Raw genomic sequence first — 20217 nt, forward strand, 5'->3', positions numbered from 1 at the left:
AATTCCTTATGCAAAGGAGGCACGTGGTCCTCTTGCCTCCTCCTGCAGAGGGCACTTTTTTTAGAGGCTTAAAACAGTTAAGCAGAGTCATCCATTGGGGACTCTGGCAGCAGCTAACCCAGCCTGACCTTGCCTTTTTCTTTTTACATTTTTTACATTTTCATCATGGCAGACAAGAGGAGAGTTGAAATCCTCTGTGACACAACTGGAAAAGATATGTGAGTCCTGGGTTGGAGGGAGGGGGGAGGAATTCAAAATTATTGTAATTTGTAAGTAATTGTAATTTGTATTATTATAAGTAATTTGTGTGTGTGTGTGTGTTTTACCCGCCTCTGCTGGTGCGCGGGCTGGCACTTTATTTTTTATTTTTTAAAGCCATGCCGCTGCGCCTCGCCATAGAGCGGGACACATCCCACTACATGGCCAGCGCAGCGGCATGCACTTTAAAGTGCCGGCGTGCCTGTCCATCCCCGAAGCCCCGATACGACCCGCTGTATGGCCGGCACGGCGGCATGCACTTTAAAGTGCCGGCCATACAGCGCCGGACGTGTCCTGCTGTATGGCCGGCATGGCGGCATGCACATACAGCGGGACGTGTCAGGGCTTCGGGGGCGGACAGGCGCGCCAACACTTTAAAGTGCATGCTGCTGTGCCGGCCATACAGCAGGACGTGTCGGGGCTTCGGAGGCAGCTGGTGCTGGCAGACATAGGGCGGCTTTTGCCCGCTTGCCTCACCGGCCGTGAACCTCACCGCACGTCACTGTGGATAGAGTATGTTAAATTTTGAAAAAGTCTGGAGGATGTCATTGAGAATTAATGCACTTCTCACCACTTAAACACCTAAAGTGGACTTCTTCAGACTAGCCTTTAATCACCTTCAGTTGAAGTTGAGTCTCTCAATGGTGCTTTTCAAAAGGCAACTGGTCTGTTTTTTTCCTTGAGGAAGAAACGGGGGGGAAAGACATTTCGCTTCTCATCCAAGAAGCTTCACAAACTGATGGAACTTTTTGAATGGGAAGAGAAATGTCTTTTGAAAAAACACTTTTGAGACAACCTGAAGGACTGAGAATCTCCACAGAAGTTGAGTATCTGTTTGTAGCTTCCAGGAAGTTGGTGTAACCTTGCATCTTGGTTTTCTCCCCCCAAGAGTGTTTCTAAAATATATTATTCGTACTACAGAATTTGGATGTGGAAATGCATCCCAAATAACGAAACAAAGAAGACTTAGCTTTCACATACAATATTTTCTCTTGCAATGTTAATTTGATTATGCGCTGTTATTGCTGCTAAATTTGCGGGTATTAATCTGTGCAGGAAACCATTCCCACTTAATCTTCCTTAGAATTCATGATAAGGCATCCCGTAAATGTGAATGTATCTTTATAATAACAAGAACAGAGATATTTTCTGGAGCTGCCTAAATGGTACAGCCAAACAACAATCTTTTCTACTTTGAAATCTGTAGTTAAGTTATTGCCAAAAAGATGAGAGAATGGAATATAACAACAACAACAACAACAATAATAACAATAACAATAATAATGTAGAAAATAATAAAGAAGAAAAAGGTTTGGTTCATTGACATTGCAATACCTGGTGATGCACGAATTGAAGATAAGCAGCAAGAAAAAATCACAAAGTACTGGGACTTGCAAATATTTGGAGAAAGACGAGACAGTTCGACCACTTGATCAGTGGGTGCAGCAAACTTTCACAAACTGACTACCTACAACGCCATGACCACGTTGCTAAGATCATATACTGGAAATTGTGCCAAAAGTTTGGATTTGAGTACAGCAAAAACTACTGGGAACATCAAAGTGTTTAGTGAAGTTGAACTTGAGGAAATTCAGGCAAATTGCAAAACCAAAAAAACAATATCACAAGCAGAAATAACTGATATTCAAGACACAACTAAAGACATTATAGTAGAACTCCCAGAAGAAGCTCTTGGGGAGGAAATAACACCACCACCACTAGAACCAGTTATCACTGAACCAACTGATGAACTAACTCAAAAACAAAAAGAATTGAAGGATAAGATCATGGAGCATTTTCTGCTTAATGAGGAAAGGCAACGTTTACCATCACTAAAAACTGTGCCTAAGAAAATTTTGGCCCCTATCATGAAAATGGTTAATGCAGTGTTTTAAACAATTGAATCGGGATCCATCTTGGAAACGAACCAGTTAATGTACAGCGCAACTGTAATAGTCACTAATGAACTAGGCATTAAAATCAAAGTACCTAGTCACACAACAGAAAAAGCATTAAAGCCAAAGTGGAAAATCCGATTAGAACAAAAAGTCAAAAAATTAAGGGCAGATGCTAGTAACTTAAAGAACATGCATGAGCAACGGCTTAAAAACAACAAAACCATAGATCAGCTAATCAGAAGATATAGATTGGATACAAGAAACATCAATGAAGCTGTAGAGATTGCAAAACAACGGATAACAGCAACAGCTAGAAAAATTGAAAGATATGAGGCACGAATCATCCAATATAAACAAAATCAGCAATTTCGATCAAACCAATGGCGTTTTTATCAAAGTCTTAATGTGAATGGTGACACCAAAAGTGAAAAACCAGAAAAGCAGGCCACAGTTGAATTCTGGAAAGAATTGTGGGAAAATGCAAAGGACTACAATAAGGAAGCAAAGTGGATACATGACTTTGAGAAAAGCATTGGCAACAAACAAATGCAAGTATTAGAAATAACAACTGAGATGGTCAAAAATCGAGTAAAAAAGGTAAAGAATTGGACATCACCTTGAAAGGACCAATTACATGGTTTCTGGCTCAAATATCTGACCAGTTTACATGCAATATTGGCCAGGCAACTGAATGAAATTTTACAAAAGGGCCAAATTGATGAATGGTTGACAACTGGAAAAACATACTTGATTCAGAAAGATGCAACTAAAGGAATAACACCTGAAAACTACAGACCAATAACATGCTTGCCAACAACCTTCAAATTACTCACAGGCATTATTGCAGATAACATGATGGATTATTTGGAAACAAACAACATCTTGCCAGTAGAGCTAAAAGGCAACAAAAGAAGGAGCAGGGGCACAAAAGATCAGCTCCTAATTGATAAAATGATATTAGAAAATTGTAAGAACAGAAAAACGAACTTGAATATGGTCTGGATTGATTACAAAAAGGCATTTGACTCACTGCCGCATAATTGGATCATAAAATGCTTAGAAACAACTGGCATTAGCAAAAATATTACATCCTTTACTGAAAAGGTGATGAAACAATGGAAAACTGAGTTGGCAGTAGGGAATGAGATCTACGGAATGGTTAATATCAAGTGAGGAATTTTCCAGGGTGATTCACTTTCACCTCTTCTCTTCATCATCGCAATGATCCCACTATCAGTAATCTTAAAAAAAATGAAATTAGGCTACCAAACAGCCAAAGAAGCTGAAAAAAATTCGCATTTACTATATATGGATGATTTGAAACTATGGAAAGTCAGAAATAGAAATCCAATCATTGACAAATACAGTCCGAGTATTCAGCACCGATATTTCAATGCAGTTTGGCATGGAAAAATGCGCCACTGTATCCATAAAAAGAGGCAAAATCACTGCATGTGAGGGAATTGAAATGCCCAATGCCCAACTAATTAAATGCAACGAAAATGAAGCCTACAAATACTTAGGCATTCTGCAGTTGGATAACATCAAGCATGAAGAAGTAAAAACTATTGTCAGGCGAGAGTACACCAAGAGAGTTAGGAAAATTTTGAAATCTAAATTGAATGGTAGAAATACAATCAAGGCCATAAATACCTGGGCAATACCAGTTATAAGATACACAGCTGGTATAGTTAACTGGACACAAGCTGATTTGGACCTTTTGGACCGAAAAACCAGGAAACTAATGACAATGCACTACAGTTTACATCCACGTGGTGATACTGATAGACTGTACCTGCCCCGAAAATCAGGTGGCAGAAGATTATTACAAGTGAAGCAAACAGTTGAAGAAGAAAAACATGCACTGGCTGATTATTTAAAAGAAAGTCAAGAACATCTATTAATTGAAGTAAAGAAGAAAAAACTACTGAAGGCCCAACAGACGAAACAAGAATACAGAAAACATATGATAAAATCAAGAATGGAGAGTTGGCAGAACAAAGCACTGCATGGCCAATTTCTGGAAAAAATAAAAGATAAAGTGGACAGTGAACAAACTTGGTTATGGTTAACAACAGGTACATTAAAGAAAGAAACAGAGTCACTAATCCTGGCTGCGCAAGAACAAGCTATCCGCACAAATGCCATTAAGGCCAAAATCGAAAAATCCTCTGATGATGCCAAATGCAGACTTTGCAAAGAAGCTGATGAAACTGTTGATCACATACTCAGCTGCTGTAAAAAAATCATGCAGACTGATTATAAATTGCGGCACAATTCAGTAGCACAAATGATCCATTGGAATTTGTGCAAAAATTATAATATTAAAACAGCAACAAACTGGTGGGAACATCAGCCTGAAAAAGTCACCGAAAATCAGATGGTCAAGATCTTGTGGGATTTCCGTATACAAACAGACAAAATACTGGCGCATAATACACCAGACATCACACTGGTTGAGAAAAATAAGGTCACAATCATAGACATTGCAATACCAGGTGACAGCAGGGTCGCCGAGAAGGAACATGAAAAAATCCCAAGATACCAGGACTTAAAAATCGAAATTCAATGACTATGGCACAAACCAGCAGTGATAATTCCAGTGGTAATTGGCACACTGGGTGCTATTCCAAAAGCACTGGAATTACATTTAAAACAGTTAAAAATTGACAAAATCACCATCAGTCAAATGCAAAACGCCGCACTGCTTGGATCTGCATGCATATTACGAAAATACGTTACGACGTCCTAGGCCCCTGGGTGGGGCCCGACTAGTAACCAATGCCAAATCCGGCGAAACAACTGGCCGCCGTGATACAATTGTATAATAATGTAGACTAGAATAAGAATAGAATAGAAATAAGAATAGATTAGAATAAGAATTAGAATAGAATAGAATAATTATAGAATAAGAATTAAAATAGAATAAGAATTAAAATAGAATAGACTATAGAATAGAATAGGAATAAGAATAAGAATAGAATAAGAATAGAGTGGAATAGAATAAGAGGAGAAGAGAACAGAATAAAATTCTTTATTGGCCAAGTGTGATTGGACGCACAAGGAATTTGTCCTTGATGCAGATGCTCTCAGTCTACATAAAAAGACAAGATACATTCATCAAGAATCATAAGGTACAAACACTTAATGATAGTCATAGGGTATAAATAAGCAATCAGTAAACAATCAATATCAATATAAATCGTAAGGATACAAATAAAAAAGTCCTGCAGTCATAAGTGAGAGGAGATGGGTGATAGGAACGATGAGAAGACTAATAGTAATAGTAATGCCGCCTTAGTGAATAGTTTGACAGTGGTGAGGGAATTATTTGTTTAGCAGAGGGATGGTGTTCAGGGAAAAACAGCGTGTAAAATTGGATAGATTGATCCATGCATTTGGGGGTTATTTATGGTTATTCTGTTATTCAGCTGCTCAGAAATACCCTCTGAATGACAAAAATACGAAGCATTATTTTAAACATGCATTCTATTTATCCTCATTCAGTAGAAATATATTTTTCTGGGGGAGAAAAAAACCCCTTAGCTTTCAAACAAAATGGTGAGCAGATTGATGCATTGTTCTTAGATATTTTTGATTCAATACATTATTGCCTGGAGTCACACAGTCTCTTGAGCCTTGGTTTACAAAGCATGATTGCATTCACATATTATAATAGTGGTTGGCAACCTTAAACACTCAAAGAGCCACAAAAGTCCTAACCGGAAGCCTCCCGTTCAATTCTGGAGCCGGCCGGAAGTCCAGTTCCCTCACCATAGAGTCTCCTCCTAGCACGGTGTCCTTTTCCCTTTACCTGTCCTAACAGAAAGCCCTACCAATTGTGGAGCTGGATGGAAAACCTGTCCCTTGCCATGAAAGTCTCCTCCTGGCACACCATGCTTCCCACCCAACCAGGATCTCCTCTCAAAATTTTGGTGCCGACCAGCGTCAGGGAGCCGCAGCAGAAGAATGAAAGAGCCACATGCAGCTCCAGGGCCATGGGTTGCCGACTCCTGTTTTATACCACTCCACAAGCGAGCACACAAACCATAGCTTGCTTTAGAATCATCTATGCATCATCATTCCAAGCAATGCAGTGGGATAAGTGATCAGCAGGTATCTGGTTATATCAAAGATGGCTGGATAACTGCCAAGTGGTAGAAGCTGAAGAAATCTGGGGGTTGAAGTCCACAAATCTTTAAAGTTGCCAAGTTTGGAGACCCCCTGCCTTAGAGGGACCACAATATTTATTGTGGGAAAAACTTTGCTTTCAGATTTCTTGTAATGAACAAAACACCCAGCCTTGTGCAAATGTTCCGGAAGCCTCCTGGAAGCCCCTGCCTGATCACTCCCACTCCAAAGCCCCTCCATCTGTTGATTGCTTAAGGATCCCTGATTTGTCCTTCTTTTAAAAAGGAGAAAATTGAGCAATACATTTCAGCATGCTGACCCATTCTTGATAAGACAAGAATTGCTATATTCTGGCATAGAATGATTCTCAAGCCAGATCTCAACTTGTACTGCATTGCAATGTGTTTTACTCTCTGGCTGACTTCTGTCCATCTTAAAAGCAAAAGCGCTAGATTTTTTTCTTCTTCTCTGCAGCCGCCAAAAAAGCCAATGCAATCCTAGGCTGCATTAACAGAGGGATAGAATCAGAATCACGTGATGTATTAGTACTGCTTTATAAGGCCTTGGAATACTGCATCCAGTTTTGGTCACCACGATATAAAAAAGATGTTTAGACTCTAGAAAGAGTGCAGAGAAGAGCAAAGAGGATTAGGGGAGTTAAGATTAAAGAATATGAAGAACAGTTTCAGGGATTTTGTATATCTAGTCTAGTGGAAAAAAGGACCAGGGGAGACATGATAGCAGTGTTCCAATATCTGAGGGGCTGCCGCAAAGAAGCGTCAATAGAATAGAAGCATCAAACTATTCTCCAAAGAACCTGAAGGCAGGACAAGAAACAATGGATGGAAACTAATCAAGGAGAGAAGTAATCTAGAAATAAGGAGAAATTACCTGACAATGTGAACAATTAATCAGTGCAGTGGCTTCCATTAAGAAATTGTGGGTGCTCCATCACTAGAGGTTTTAAAGAAGAGACTGGACAGCCATTTGTTTGAAATGGTATAGGGTCTCCTGCTTGGGTAGAGGGTTGGACTAGAAAACCTCCAAGGTCCCTTCCAATTCTGTTATTCTGAATTTGGATGTCCTCCTGATTTATTCCGGGAGATTTTTCAACCTGAACAATTTGGTACCCTCTTCAAAACTTTAAGCAGCTTATTCAAGAAACGTATGACCTTATTTTGTCTTGAAAATGCTACCAAATGTACCATTGATTTAAGTAGCTTTTCCTACTTAGCTTTACCATGAAAAGTTTCAAACTGAATTACTTTTGAATGGACTCCAGCATAACCAAAGATGACAACTTTCTGGTCCTTTTGATGATTTCATCTCCCCCCCCCCCCCCAAATATTGTTCAAGCATCATTTCTCTTCTTGGAATTCTTGGAAAAGGTTCCATGCTTTTCTTTTTTGGCCAGGGGGGGGAGAATCCCTGAATTTTTAAATATTTCCCTTATTGATAATCTGACTTCTTTTGGAAGTCAGCATGTACAGAAGAAATATTTGATACATACACATAGTTTAATGAAAAGGATCAATAGTGCAATCTGAAAATACAGTTCACACTTGTGTTATTCCTTTGCAGAAATTTTCTGACGGTGTTGTTTGGCCAGCCTTGTAATTTTGCAGTATTGATGGTCCAAATAATTGCCCCTCATTGACTTTTTGATTAGCCAAGTGATAAATTAATTTTTTTACTCCTAATGTTCTGAGACAGACTCATTCCATTTTGGCCAAGCTGGCGTGTTTACGGCGGGCATCCACCGACTCTGATTTAAATGCCGGTCTCGTTTTTTTGTCCCTGGGTAACAAAGGCAAATGCTTGGAAATGCCAGTTGATGAAAGTGTGGCATCAAACAGCGCTGTGGTCTTACTGGTAAATGCTAATGCTTTTTATTGGGTGGCTGAACATACATGCTCAATTTGTTTGAAAACAAAGCAGCAAAGGTGGCATAGAAAGCTGGCCCAAATTGTGTAGCCATAGCTTCTCACGGATGGAATTTCCACACATGTGGAAATTTCTCAGTCGTCCAGGTTGGAGTTATATCAAAGGTGCTTTTTCAAAAGGGAACTGGACTGGTTTTTCTTTGAGGAAGAAGAAGATGCAGATGATGAAGCTTCTTGGATGAGAAGCAAAATCATCATCTCCTCTTCCTCCTCCTCTTCCTCCTCCTCCTCCTTCCTCCACCTCTCCTTCCTTCTCCTTCCTCCTCCTCTCCTCCATCTCTCCTTCCTCCTCCTCTTCTTCTTCTTCCTCCTCCTCTCCTTCTCTTTCTCCTCCTCTTCTTCCTTCTTCCTCTTCTTCTTCCTCCTCCTCTCCTTCCCCTTCTTCTCCTTCCTTCCCCCCCTCCTCCTCCTCCTCTCCTCCTCCTCCTTCTTCATGATCCACAGCCATATCTGTAATGTGCTCTAAGCGGAGATGTACATATCTTGTTCTATAGTACTTGGCTTCCATTTTTAGCTTCTGCTGGAAATAAAAATTCCCCAAGAGGGGGAATATATTTTCTCTGCAACAATCTCTGATGGCAGAGAATTGGTTGCATCTTCTACTTTTTAAGGAATCAGAAATTTAAGGTGGCAATTTGCAAAGAGATGGTGCAACAAGACTCTGATATAGAAATCTCCCCTCATCCCAGGCAGTGATTTATGGATTTGAAATTTTAAGAGTGAGATGTGTTCCTGCTTTCCTTTTAAATTTCAGACATCTGGATTGTTCCTTCATTGGGACCACAGGGATAGATGACAAAAGCCATGTGCTTGTGAAATAAGTGTGAGAAATATGGTCATCGAGATATTGCACAATGCGAGCAAAATAATCCTCCTCCTCCTCCTCCTGTTGCCTTTTAAAAGCACCTTTGAGACACAGCCTCACAACTGCGGGAGGACATAAGAATTATTGTACAGATATTCCTCATCTTATGACCACAATTGAGCCCAAAAGTTCTGTTGCTAAGTGAGACATTTCTTAAGTGAATTTTGCCTCATTTTATGACCTTAAGCAGGGGTGAAATTCAGCAGGTTCTGACAGGTTCTAGAGAACCAGTAGCGGAAATTTTGAGTAGTTTGGAAAACGGGCAAATACCGCCTCTGGCAGGCCCCAGACTGGGGAGGGAATGGAGATTTTGCAGTATCCTTCCCCTGCCATGCCCACCAAGCCACACCCACAGAACCAGTAGTAAAATAATTGAATTTCACCACTGACCTTAAGTACTTTTTTATTTTACAGTTTTTCACTGCAATTTTTATTGCAGATGCCAAGAAGATTAAACAGATAATTGTATCTTCCTTTCCAATTGTCTTCCTTTGCCTGTTCAGATAATCTGGTAACTATTGGTTCGGTCTGGTCAGAATGGTGTTTTTTTATTTTTATTTTCTCCACCAGGGTTTTGAAAAGGAGCCAGTGTCAGCTCTTTGAAATGCAAGATAGGGGTAAGACTCAGCATTTGTCCCGAAAGGCAGACTTTTGCACACTGATGTACTTCATTAGCATTTTATGTCATGTTCTTGGCTGAGAAGACAACCCGATTTCAGAGTAAGATGTCTCGCGTTTCTTCACCTTGAAACTTTACCCGTTTTATAAAAAGAGCTTTGGTTTGTTGTCCAACTGGAGATGGTTAAACAGGAGTTCTCTGCTTCTGAATATTTTTAGTGGTTGAAGCCATTTTATGTTGCATCTTCAATAGTTCTTGATGATACCCTTGCTCCAAGACTGTTATCCATGAAAATGACCTTGATATTTTACTATATTTCTCCTTTGTAAGTTCTACGATGGAAGCACTACATGTTCTTCTGGTTCATAAATTCCTTGTGTGTCCAATCACACTTGGCCAATAAAGAATTCTGTTCTGTTCTATTCCCATTCCTATTCCTATTCCTACTCTATTCTGTTACCTATTCTGTCCTGTCCTGTCCTATCCTTTCTTTGTTCCTGTTCCTACTCTACTCTACTCTACTCTACTCTACTCTACTCTACTCTACTCTACTCTACTCTACTCTACTCTACTCTACTCTACTCTACTCTACTCTACTCTACTTTTCTGTTCTATTTTCTATTCTATTTTCTATTGTATTGCATTCCATTCTATTCTGTTCTATTCTATTCTATTCTATTCTATTCTCTGTCCTATCCTATCCTATCCTATTTACTGTTCTTAATTAGTACATTACAGTCCTCATTAGGCAATCATTAATTCCATAACTCATTTGAAGTTACAGTGATTCTGATAAAATGAAACGATTGCTACCTGAAGTTGTTACTCTCATACTATCCCTATGGTCACAGGATGGAGATTTGGGCTCTTTTGACAGTCAGATCACATTTATGATGTTGCAGCATCAACAGTCACATGGTCATCATTTGTGACCTTCCCTGACAGCTTCCAACAAAGTCATTGGAGAAGTCAGTAGGAAGTCCCAAGTCTCAGTCAGGTGACATTGTGATTAACAACCTGCAACGATTCACTTCATGACTTAACCAGAACCAACATCGGAAGTTGGTGGGTCATGGAACATTGTGCTTAATGACTCTGCCACTTGATAGAGTTGCTGGTCTTTATTGCAATCTATAGGTAAGGATTACCAGTACAGGTAGTCCTTGATTTACAATAATTTGTTTAATGACCGTTCAAAGTTATGACACTGAAAAATGTGATTTGTGACTGTTTTTCAAAATTATGACCTTTGCAGCGTCCCTATGATTATGTGATCAAAATTTGGATGTGTGTATATGCATAGTTTATTTGTTAGATAGATATAGATATAAAGATATAGATAAGAGATAGAGAGATGTAGATATAGATAGAGATAGGGTAGGTAGGTAGGTAGGTGGATAGATAGATAGATATAGATTACACACACACACACATACACATACTTATACATACACAGAGATAGAGAGATAAGAGATATAGACCGAGAGATAGATGATAGATAGATAGTAGATAGATATAGATGATATAGATTTTATTTGTGTGTGTGTGTGTATATATGTATGTATGTATGTATGTATGTATGTATGTATGTATGTATGTACGTATATGTATATGTACATGTACATGTACATATACATACAGAGATAGAGTTAGGTGATAAATTATAGATTAGAGATAGATAGATATAGATCGATCGATAGAGAGATTATAGATAGATAGATAGATAAGAGATAGATCTAGATAGATAGAGATAGATAGATAGATAGATAGATAGATAGATAGATAGATAGATAGATAGATAGATATTATAGATGGTGGCTGTAAGTTGAGGTCTACCTGCATACATTGTAGAAGAATATAAGACTGAAACTTATTAGACCTATTAGAGGAAGTTAAAAGAGTTTTCTATGCAATTATTAATAACAAAACATTAGCAACAGGGAAAGCTTTTCCCTAGAGTTCTTCAGCAAAAAAGCAGGATGCTTGCATTTATGCTGGATTGCATCAGATATGATGTCTACGTCAGAGGTATGAACTATAATTTGAGTTTATATATTAAAATGTAATTACTGGAAATGAAAGCTTTTAGTCTCCTTGTTTTTCTTCTAGAAGAATACAGAGGAGCCAAGAAACTTGAGTCATGTTCATACAATTTAATATGACTTCTGAACTAGACCTCCTTGCCTATTGAGTGACACAGATGGATAATTTAAAAACAAAGAACGTACTATATATTGTTTCAGAAACTCAATACTAACTATATTAGTGACGGCAAACCTTTTGGGTGCCGAGTGCCCACACAGAATGCGCATGCATGTGCATGCACCAGCGCACTGGAAACCTGAAGACCAGCTGGGCGGCGTGCACACACCTGATTTGGCGCGTTTTTGGCCATTTTGGGGGCATTTCAGGCTGGTTTTGGCCCAAAAACAGCTTGAAAATGGGCTGGAAAAAGGCCTGAAAAACAGGCAGTTTTCTGGTGCCCTAGCACTCACAAAAACCAGCATCAGAAACCAGAAGAGCAGCTGGAGATGGCGTGCATGCCCACAGAATGGGCTCTGCGTGCCACCTCTGGCACATGTGCCATAGGTTTGCCATCACGGAGCTATATTAATTCATGGGGGGGAAAAACAAACCACCTGAAATCTTAGTTTCTAATATGACTAACCAAGGCGATCTGAATTGTGCTACTATAATGAATGGGAATACAGGCTTTACTCAAAATAGCTAGCCCTTTGTTTTAGACAAAGAAAGAACTACACCTTGGTGGAACTAGAACAGGGGTGTCAAACACAAGGTCCGTGGGCTGGATCCGGCCTGCAATGTAGTTGGATCCCTCCTGCGAGGCTGTCCTGGAGGCCAGCCCGCATTGCTTCGGCTTGGTCTACCCAATGCAAAGAGGAAACATGCCAGCAGTTTGGGGAATGACATCAAGTTGGCCAACAGCCCCCCCCTCCGAGGTCAACCACAGCCCTGATGTGGCCCTGAATGAAATTGAGTTTGACACCCCTGAATTCTAGAAGCATCCCTTCATTATAAAAGATCTGATTCATTTGGCGGCCTCCGCAGATAAGACCATAAAGAATTTCTGCTTGAAACTTTGGACTTTTATTACCAGTATGGATGGACTAGTTTCCTGATAATGGATGAGGCCTCAGAACAGACTGTATAAAGTAGTGCAGCCTTTCTTCGCAGCGGAAGCTGGATAAACAGGATGTCGTGTAGCAATAGCACTTAGACTTATATACTGCTTTAGAGTGCTTTACAGCCCTCTCTAAGCGGCTTATAGAGTCAGCCTCTTGCCCCCAACAATCTGGGGTCCTCATTTTACCCACCTTGAAAGGATGGAAGGCTGAGTCAACCTTGAGCCTGGTGCGATTCCAACTGCCAAATTGCAGGTAGTTGGCAGTCAGCAGAAGTAGCCTGCAGTACTGCAGTCTAACCACTGTGCCACCGTGTAGTTGTGTACAGTAGAATTTACGGTGTCCTCCGCGGCATCCCCCCCTTTGCTACTCACCGGAGGTTCTTCTCACTTTGGATTTTGGGACTGCTGGGATTGTTGGCACTAAGCGGTCACATGGCATTTCACCCTTCATGCCTGCTTTGCTTTGTGACCGCAATCCCTGACCCAGTTGCTGTTGTAATCTGAGGATTACCTGCATTTTCATAATTGGGAATAATTAAGTCTTCTTTCTTAGCCTTATTTAAGGAGGCGTAGGCTTCATTTCTAGAAGTCAACAAAAGGCTCTTCTACACAGTGTACTTTTCACTCTTAACAGAATTGGAAGGGAGCTTGGGGGGTCATCTAGTTCAACCCCCCTGATCAGGCAGGAAACCTTATACATTTCAGGCAAATGGTTGTCCAATCTCTTCTTGAAAACCTCCAGTGTTGGAGCATTCACAACTTCTGGAGACAAGTTGTTTCACTGATTAATTGTTCAGGAAATTTATCCTTACTTCTAGGTTGCTTCTTGATTAGTTTCCATCCACTGCTCCTTTTTCCTGCCTTCAGGTACTTTAGATACAGATTAACAGAATTGGAAGGGACCTTGTAGGTCATCTAGTGCAGGGTTTCCCAACCTTGGCAACTTGAAGATGGCTGGGGAATGCTGGCTGGGGAATTCTGGGAGTTGAAGTCCGGACATCTTCAAGTTGCCAAGGTTGGGAAACGCTGATCTAGTGCAACCTTCCGCTCAAGCAGGAGACCCTACACCATTTCTGACAAATGACAATCCAATCTCTTCTTGAAAGCCTCCAATAATGAAGCTTCTACAACTTCTGAAGGCAACTTCTGTTCCATGGGTTGATTGTTCTCACTGTTAGAAAGTTCCTTCTTATTTCCAGGTTGAATCTCTCCTTGTTCAGTTTCCATCCATTATTCTTTGTGTGGCCTTTGGGTGCTTTGGAAATTAGGTTGACCTCCCCCCTCTCTTTGGCAGCCTCTCAAGTATCGGAAGACTGCTTCATGTCATCATCCCTAGTCCTTCTCTTCGTTAGACTAGACATACACAATTCCTGCAACTATTCTTCATACGTTTTAACCTCCGCCCCCCTAATCATCCTGGTTGCTCTTCTCTGCACTCTTTCTAGTTCTCCCAAGCAGCCTCTTGTTGACCCTGAAATGATGAGAAAACTAGAACCAGCCATTTTGTCCTCCCTTCAGCTGTCGAATAGAAATATGTAGAGTATTACATTTATTCACACGAGTGTCGAGCACAACTTCCTGCTGGCCGGCCGGCACATCAAAAGCCCCATCGCCTTCTTTCTCTCCGCAGAGAAAGCAAAAGCGAGAAAAGGGCCACCGCCTCCGCCTCCTTTTAACCCACGTTGTCAGTACTTGCGGGGTTCATTTGTTTGGTTGCTTACACATACAAAAAAATCTGAGTGCTTCTATGGGATGGAGCGATCGTTTTTCCTGCCTTGAGAAGGTTCCTCTGGGAGCCATGAAGATCATGTGATATCCTGTTGTCGGTTTTGCAACTGGGCACTTTTGTCAATGCCTGCTTGGAAAAAAAAAGAAAGAAAGAAAGAAAGAAAAAGAAAAGACAAGCTCCTTATTGTAACGACGGCCTTTGTCATAGAATTGACATGTAATTCTTTACAGAAATTCCTCCTTCACTTTTCTGTCCTGTGCTAGACAAGAGTTTCACTGGCCAGCCCCAGGGGAAGTGCAGATAGTCCCCAACTTTTTTCATTGTCATAACAAATAATCACATGTATACTATTACATAACCAACATCTTATTATATTGTTAAATGTTTACATCAATTCGTCTTGCCATCAACTCCCAAAAACAACCATTGGCTCTTCTGCTCTCCATACACCATATTTGTACCCTATCCATCACTTTCTTCTCCCTCTCTCCTCCTCCTCCCTACCTCCTTTCTTCCCTCTGTCATCCTTCTCTACTTCCCCTTCCTCTCTCCTTTTTCTCTCTCCCCTTTCCACTCCTCCTTTCTCTCCTCTTCCACCCCCGCCCTCTCTCCTATCCCTCTCTCCTTCCCTTACCTCTCTCCTCCACTTCACACTCTTCCTCTCATTTACTTGGTGTATTTCAGCCTCTGAGCAAAGTCCATTTTATGTTGATGGTATTTATAATTCCTTTTCAATATACATATTTAATTTCAACATATACGTTAACATATATACATTCTCATAGTTATTGTTAAGATTGTGTGTTCTTTTAACATATATAATAATTCATTTCCCCATCTAAAGGTTTAAATATATACTCGAGATTGTTTTATCTGCCATCCCATACATCCATCTTGTTTTGCTACAACCCTGCTTTTCCTTCCTTTTCTCCTTCCCTCCCTTCTTCTCTACTTTCTTCTTTCCTCGTCTCCTTTCCCTTTTCTTCTTCCCTTTCCTCTCCTTTTCTTCCCATTCCTGCCCTCTCTGGTACTCTTACTTCCCCTCCGTGTCTTCCTCTCCTTTCCCATTTCTTCTTTCCCTCTCCTTTCCTCTCTTCTTCTCTCGTCATCCTCCCTTTCCTTCCTCTCTCCCTTCCCTCTTTCTGTTGTTGTGATTATATATTTTCCTCTTCAATCTGATATATTTTTGGGATGGCGTTCAAGCAAACCCAATTCCGTATTTACATTACCATCTTAAATTCCCTCTTCCTCATTTCATTTTCCATTCTATTAGTTACACATACCTCATCCTTTGAACATGTATTTGTATATTAATACTTTTCTATTTTCCCCCTCTTTCCCCCTCCTTCATTTAATAGTGTGTCACCTGGGCTTCTATTTTGTTTTCCCCCCTATATTATTATTCTTTTTCTAACCAATTGTAAAATCTTCCCCACGGGGAGCCCAAAATTTCTGTTGCTAAGCGAGACATTTGTTAAGTGAGTCTTGCTTCTTTTTACAACTTTTCTCACCAGAGTTGTTAAGTGAATCACCGCAGTTGTTAAGTTTGTAACATGATTGCTAAGTGAATCTGGCTTCCCCATTGTCTTTGCTTGTCGCAAAAAAAGTGACCCCAGGACTTTGCAACCGTCATAAATATGAGCCAGTTGCCAAGCGTCCGAATTCTGATCACATGATCGCCAGGATGCTGCAAGGGTCGTAAGTGTGAAAAATAGACATGTCACTTTTTCAGTGATGTCGTAACTGTTGTAAGTCGCTAACTGCCTGCACAAGTGATTTCGCCACGTGTTGTATAACGAGATGATGCTTGTATTTTGAGGTCCCTATTAAAAAAATATATAGCACAGGTTTTATTTGAGTGTCAATCAAATGCCCCAACCGGAAGCTAATATTTATAACCATGACTTGAGAGAACAGCCTTTTGGTACCTTAACAACCGATTGTCCTGCCTCCTTCAGGGCATTAATAAACAGGTAGGCAGCAGAACTGCCAAGTTTATAGTCAAAGCTGTTCAGAGCTCGCTACAAAGAGCAGATCAGTGTTACAGGTAAGGGTGATGCATTGATCTGAATACAGTGGCACCTTAGTACTCAACTGCTTTGAAACTCAGCAATTTCGGTCTTCAATGCACTTTGACATGAACATTTTGTCCCTGTTACTCATTGTTTGTTTGCTGCTCGATACACAAGCTGGAACCTGTTGCAACCGGCTGCCTTGTGGCTGACAACATTATTCCTGATGGGAAAAATGTATGGGGAATTCATCGTTTTTGTGCTCATTGCGCTTCCTGGAACCAATCCAGGATGAGTACCAAGGTACCACTGTATACTTTGAACTTATGTCAGGGTTCCAAATAACATCCAAAAGTAAATCAGAATCCAGGGCAAAGTATTGCTCAAAGTTCCAATTTATTAAGAGAGCCATGTTGGCACATCTGGGGAAACCCAAATCTGAAAGCTTCCCGGTTTTCCCCACCCAGTCGAAAGTTCAAGATCTTGCCCCCCACACCCACCAGTCCATCCCATGGTCCAATCTCCCACTGCCATGCTGGCAATTCCACCCATCCAGTTCACCAGAGGTACAGAGACAAAGGATGACCTTGGCTTTCTATAAATAATTTTGTTAGGGCTACATAGCATCTCACTCCTTACAACCCCCCTCCCATTTTTCCACAATAGAAAATGCGTAATAGAATAATAGAAAATGTGGCAGGCGAAAGATCCAAAAGAAAAGATGGCTGCAAGGCCTGACACCAATATGGTGCTTTGGTATATTTATATTTGGATATTTGGTCTATTTGTATTTAATTCTTTGGATAGTTGATGCTACCTCTCGATGCAATCAGTCAACTAATGAATAAAGTCACTAACCAGCTTAACCCTGGCCAGACTCGTGTTTTCCCCATCAGTAATTTTAGGAAGGGCTTTAATAACGAACCCTCGGGAGATAATTGCTGCCCCTATTCAGATTGAGGCAATCAAAACCCACGTTCAATAGGTGCCTGCCTCTTGTATCAGTCCTGGCATTATGAACCAATTATGGTTTAAGAGGAGAATGTTTTGCCCATGCTAACAGATCAGATCTGTGCAAATATATTAGATAAGCCAATTTTCTCAAAATGTAACTGTGGTAAGGAAACTCTGGAAATGCCTGTTGGCAAATTCAGCGCGTGATATACACAAAGACTGGGGTTAGGGAGAAAGGAAGCATGTTATGTTCCAAACAAATATATACAATTTAAAGAGGCACAATTTGAAAATCCTAAGAAGCCTTTTACCACCCTTTTTTAACTTCACTGGAGGAACCAAACTCTGCTCCCACATAAATGGGACCAGATTGAATGCAAATCTGAAACAGCCCTTTGGATGCCTATGTCAAAAAAGGGGGAGAATGTTTGATTGGCAATTTAATCTCTGCTTCCTTTTTGTGACTACCCTAGAAGAACTGCAGACTGTCCTTCAGGCATTCCCCTTAAAGGACCTTCTAAGGCAGCTGAAACTTGGGATTTGGGAAGTCTGTAGAGATTCTCAGTCATCCAGGTCATGGTTGCCCCAAAGGTGCTTTTTTTCAAGAGGCAACTGGACTTCCTTGTTTTTTTCTTTAAAGACATTTCGCTTCTCATCCAAGAAGCTTCTTCAGCTCTGACTGGATAGTGAGGAATGGAAGGATTGATATTCCTTGCAGACAGCTGGGCATTTGCATCCTTTTAGAGGGTCGTTGAGGCCACTGGGAGGTTTACCTGTGTCCTCAGGGTCACCTGAGTGGTGCAAATGGTTCCTGTAGTCTGCAGTTTTTCCTCTGGAAATCCATTCCTATTCCCACACCATTCCAAGGGTGCTCATCCCAAATTGTATGGCTAAAAGTCTGTAGAGATTCTCAGTCATCCAGGTCATCAAAGGTGCTTTTTTCAGGAGGCAACTGGACTTTCTCGTTTTTTCTTTTGAAGCCGTTACTGGATGATGGGGAATGGAAGGATTTATACTCCTTGCAGACTGCTGGTCATTTGCATCCTTTTAGAGGGTTGTTGAAGCCCTTGAAGATGTTTTGCTTCTCATCCAAGAAGGTGGGATTTAGGAAGAGTTAAGAGTTTTCTCCAAGGAAGAAGGAACATCTAAACCAAGAACTTCTTTAGAGCTTCACTCCAACCATAAGATCCCTTCGCAATTTGATTTATATTGTACTTAAGATGGAAGTGACTCGTTGCCAATCTCAGCCAAAGCTGTGGGATCACCAAAGCTGTGTCTGATTTTGTATAGAGTGCCTTTATAGAAGTTCCAAATGTAAACAGAGCTAGGTCCTTCATTGAATTTGTGCATCTTACTTTTTTTTTTTAATAAATCATTTTCATACCCCGAGGATTTGGAAGCAGCACAGAAACAACGTGTTTTACCAGAGCTGTGTGTGTGTGTGTTTGTGTGTGTGTGTGTGTGTGTGTTTTGGTTCTTTTTGAAAGGCACTTCTTGAATTCTTGAACCATTTGTCGTTTTTGTCTACTTGCTGAGCTGCCATATTATTTTGCTTTTTTTTAAAAAAAGAAAAATACCCTGGTGTTGCTTGTAGCATCCAGAGGGCCCTTGACAAAAAAAAAAAAGTCTTTTGCGCCAATTAAAGCGTTTTGCCGACTAGGGAAATAAATCTATCTGGACGGCTGTGAAAAATAAGTTGAATTTTCAGCTTTCCGTAGTATTTCTATTGCTTTGTTTGAAACGGAGGTGGGGTTTTTAATGGAGAGCAAGCTTCAACGGGTGAATCATGTCTTACAGTAATACGAAAGCATTGATTGTTGCTTTACTCCTAGGCATTAATACAAAACTATTTCCTTAGTTGGTGCCTTGAGCATCCATTAAGGGCTTGGCTCTGGGCCAGTCTAAGTTGCAATTTTATAGTTGATATTGTACATTGGCTATCTATCCCGCAGTACTAATGTAGGTTTAATTTTAAAAGTAGATGAAGCCTGCAGTTTCTTTTGTTTTAATATTTATTGCTCTGCCAATATAGCGAAAGAGGGCTCTTTAATGTACTTTACTGAGGTTTGTCCTGTGGAAATAGAATATCAAGTGGGAGATCGAAGCATCATATTCAGCCTGGGGCCGACTTCCCCAACCTGGTGCTCTCCAGCTATATGCACCGTGCATATATTTTCCTCTGATAGGCAGAATTGAGAAAAGGTGAAATGCAGGTAGCCCTCCACTTAACAACCACAACTGAGGCCAACATTTCTGTTGCTAAGCAAGACAGTTGTTAAGTGAGTCTTGCCTCTTATTACAACTTCTCTCACCAGAGTTGTTAAGTCAACACTTAACAATCACAACTGAGCCCAAAATTTCTGTTGCTAAGCAAGTTTTGTTCCATTTTATGTTCCATTTTATGGACGCAGTGGCTCAGTGGCTAAGACGCTGAGCTTGTCGATCCGAAAAGTTGGCAGTCGGGCAGTTCGAATCCCTAGTGCCGGCTAATGGAGTGAGCTCCCATTATTTGTCCCAGCTTCTGCCAACCTAGCAGTTCGAAAGCACGCAAAAAATGCAAGTAGAAAAATAGGGACCATCTTGGTGGGAAGGGAACAGCGTTCTGTGCGCCTTCGGCATTGAGTCATGCCGGCCACATGACCACAGAGACGTCTTCGGACAGC

The 20217-nt window shown here is 40.7% G+C and overlaps 1 protein-coding gene across 2 annotated transcripts in view; it reads left to right on the forward strand.

The window, feature by feature from the left end:
• NUP93 (nucleoporin 93) overlaps window positions 1–20217 on the forward strand; it is a 144982-nt gene that overhangs the window by 30830 nt on the left and 93935 nt on the right. The window lies entirely within an intron of this gene.

This window comes from Thamnophis elegans, chromosome 14 (genome assembly GCF_009769535.1).
Source record: "Thamnophis elegans isolate rThaEle1 chromosome 14, rThaEle1.pri, whole genome shotgun sequence".
Classification (NCBI taxonomy): domain Eukaryota; kingdom Metazoa; phylum Chordata; class Lepidosauria; order Squamata; family Colubridae; genus Thamnophis; species Thamnophis elegans.